This window comes from Microtus oregoni, unplaced genomic scaffold, assembly GCF_018167655.1.
Source record: "Microtus oregoni isolate MIOR12 unplaced genomic scaffold, Mior012 000122F_ref0000035, whole genome shotgun sequence".
In the NCBI taxonomy this organism is placed as follows: Eukaryota; Metazoa; Chordata; class Mammalia; order Rodentia; family Cricetidae; genus Microtus; species Microtus oregoni.
The window spans coordinates 554,457-558,221 of NW_024544754.1; the positions used below are offsets into that span (position 1 = coordinate 554,457).

General features: G+C 40.7%; 1 non-coding gene across 1 annotated transcript; it reads left to right on the forward strand.

The window, feature by feature from the left end:
• Window positions 1-273: 273 nt before the first annotated feature.
• Window positions 274-437, forward strand: LOC121444410. Its single transcript, XR_005973784.1, has one exon. It is a non-coding gene; the product is annotated as a U1 spliceosomal RNA (small nuclear RNA).
• The last annotated feature ends 3,328 nt before the right edge of the window (window positions 438-3,765 follow it).

Consider the following 3,765-nt stretch of genomic DNA (forward strand, 5'->3'; position numbering starts at 1 on the left):
GTCACAGAAGGCTCCAGATCCATGCAATGTCTATATTTGGGATCCCAGAGAAAGATATTAAGATTTATTATCTCAATGCTCTTAGAGTATCATATTACTATATCACATCAACTAAGAACCGTGTTTGAATGAAAGTTTAATATTTTAATATATCAAGTGTAAACAGAAGCATCCTTACAAATACAGATTTCTAGACTGGAGTTCCTTGTTTGGTAGGCTGGTAGAAGCACCCTAATAACTCTACCTCAGATGGAGTAAATGGTGCCTAGAAACCAAATTATGAAGAAAGAATGACAAGATCATGGCACAAAGGTTGTTTTTTCATGGCAAGGCTTATCAACTACACTTCTGATGTGCAGATGTATTCAGTTTCCCCAAATGTGGGAAACTTGCCTGTATAATTTAGGATAGTGGGAAACTGAGTACACGCTTTCCTTTTAATTAGAATAAAAAGAATAGGAAAGAAGTAGGTCAATACCTGGGGGAGGGGAGGAACCAGGAAAGTGGAACATGCAATTGTAAGAGTAAAGAACAGTTTCCAAATGAGCAGTGAGGCCACTGTCTAAGGGTCAGTTGTATCATAAACTCTAGTGGCAATCAAACCTACGAGAGGAAAACATGGTTTTCATTGAGAATAAAAATCGAAAAACTAAGTGTGGCAGTTTGAAAGACAATGACCCCCAAATGGATTGGCACTCTCTTTAGAGGAATTTGGACTTTGGAAAACAGTGGGATGCTTTAAACAAAGCTTAATGGGCCGTACTAGACAGAGCATGGAAGACAGTAGTACTGAGGGTGATTTGATGCACTGTCCAGGGCTGAATCAAAAGGTTTCAGAGAAGAAGAATTTTAGTACATTGCCTAGAAATCATTCTTGTGATATTTTGGTGAAGGAAGTGACTCCATTTTGCCCTTGTCCAAAGCATCTGCCTGAAGCTAACGTGAAGTTCTAGATTAATACCTTTTGCAGAAGAAATCTCAAAACATTTAGCAGAGACTCTGTCATGTGTATAATCATGGTAACTCTAAGGAAGATATATAACAAAAAGGAGCAAGCTAAGTAAGGAAGACTATTTGAGGAAAAAGGGGGTCTCAGAAAGTGAAATGGAGATAAATCCTCTTTTCAAGGAGATAAACGGGTTAAGAAATGGAATAAAGGGAGTGGTGACCTCAGGGCAAGATCCCACTCAGCTAAATTTCTAACTATGAAAAGGAGTTGAAGAAAAGCTTAGAACTGGGTGTTGCAGTGCACACCTTTAATCCCAGCATTGGGAAAGCAGAGTCTGGAGGATCTCTGAGTTTGAGACCAGCCTGGTCTACAGAGCAAGTTTCAGGACATCAAAACTTAGGCAGTGAAGGGCAGAAAGCAGGTGAAGAAACAATGAGAGGGTAATGATTGAGCCCGAGTAAGCAGCAGAACTTGGCAACTTGGGCCACATCATTCTGGCTTTAGAGTCAAGGAGAGAAGAAAAGAGTTACAGAATAAAGTCCATGAGGTTAGTCATGTGTCAGTTCTGTTCTTGAATGGAGACTTAGTAGAGATGCCATTGCATATAGCTACGAAATTGAAGCCTAGATTGCCTTAGAGAACCCAAGATATCAGAGATGCTAGAATTGTGGAATATCTGCTATTAGTAGTAGTAGTTAAGGTGCTACTAACATGGAGTGAAACCAGCCCAAGAGTGTTGCAGTGAATAAAGCTGAAAGGAGTCGGAGATATGGAGAACACTTTGACACCAGCCATGGAAATGCAGACTTTGGATTTGCCCAGCTGGTGGTTTTTTTTTGTTTTTTTGTTTTTTCTCTCTCGCTGTGGTCTAGTATTTTCTTGCTATGCTAACTTCTCTATGTTTTGGGATTGTAAAAAGTATCTTGTGACACTGTATGTTGGAAGTATGTGATCTGCTTTATTTTTATAGGTGATTATAGTTAAGAGATTGTCATGTATCTCAGAAGAGACTGATATAGACTATGGAGACTTTTGAAGTTAGACTGAATGCATTTTGCAATATGATATGGTTATAACACTTTGGGGGCCAGGGAGTAGAATGTGATGTTTGAAAGAAAATGGTCTCCAAAGGGAGTGACACTATTAGGAGGTGTGGCCTTGTTGGAGAAAGTTTGCCACTATGGGGGTGTGCTTTGAGTTTTCTTTTGCTCAAACTTCTCTCAATGTGACTATAAGTTGACTTTCCATTGCCTGCAAGGTGTAGCCCTCTCAGCTCCAGCACCACATCTGCCTGCATGCCACCATGCTCCCCACCATGATAATAATGTACTGAACCTCTGAAACTGTAAGCAAGCCCCCTCAACTAAATGGTTTCAATTATAAGAGTTACCTTGTTCATGGTGGTTCTTCACAGAAAAAAAAAAAAACAAGCCCTAACTAAGACAGTAAGACTACCTCCAAAGAGGAGGAATGGAAGCACAGACATGGCTTTCATGAACTCTCTACCATGTCTATCAATCATGGTGAGAGACCTGTCTTTCCCATAGGAAAAGCTTTCGTCTATAAAAACTATGGAAAAAGGGAAAGTTGTGCTATGAATAAGAATGTGAGGATCTAGATATTGAAGAAACTATGCTGCTGAAGTCTTGGCAAGTGGCTCCCAACCACCCGTAGTTCCAGCTCCAGGTGATCTGATGCCCTCTTCCAATCCACACACACCTGTACTCATATTCGTGTGTGTACATACTCACTCCCAGACATATTTTACAAATACTTGAAAAATAAAATAAATCTTTAAAAAACGAACCTTGGGATTACTGCTGGGGTTGGGTGACTGCTTTCTCTACTAAGGGAATAGGACAGAGACCAGTGAAACTTCTAAAAGAAAAGATATGGTAGATCTCAAAGTAGATGGCTGTCAGAGTTACAGCTATTCCCAGAAACAGAAAGAAAAAGTCAGGTATAAGTATTTGGGTTGGACATGAAACCCTAGCTGCTGAAATCCATATATCCAAAGAGTCTGGGATGTCTGATTGGAGGTGTCACCCCCAGTCCCTGGCATCCTTATACCCAAAGAGTCTGGAAAGTTTGGGTCCAGGCTTCACCCAAGCCTCTGGCCTCCATGTATCTAAGGAGTCTGGAATGTTTGGGTGGAAGTTGCATTCCAAGCGCCCCCTCCCCTGGGAATTGCCTCAGTCCAGACTCAACCCCCAAGAAAGCCCACCAAATGGTGGCCCATCCTCAGAGATGCTCAAGACCACTCCCACAGGGTATTTAAACAGCAACTCAGAGAACAAACACATAGTTACCTGGTCTTCCTTCCCCATCTTCTCTCTGAGAGCCTGGAAGGTCACACAGGAGCACTAGTATCCATTAAACCTGGGCTTTTTCTAATTCAGTTTGATTTGGTCTGACTTGGATTATTGCTTCAGCAGAGATGTTTATCAGGATGCAAAAAAAAAAAACCTTTTCAATAAGGATTCCTAAAACAACTGTGAAGTCACCTATTGCTAGCTTTTCTGTCTTCAACACTTCCAATACTGAAGGGAAAAGTATTCTTGATCTTCATCAAGTGGAACCTGTCCCTCTCTGAGTCATCTGGGATTTTTGTCTGAGATCAGTACACTATCCATCTCTTCCTTTCTTTTCTTTACCTCGGCTCCGCATCATCAGGATGGATATGGGAACCATCATTTAAGAATCTCTTACATGCTTCCAGACTTTGATCATTTATATCAACATTTATGACTGTGTTGAAGAAAATGCATAGCCTTAAACCTAATCATTATCCATTATTAAGTCTTGAACCTGAGGTG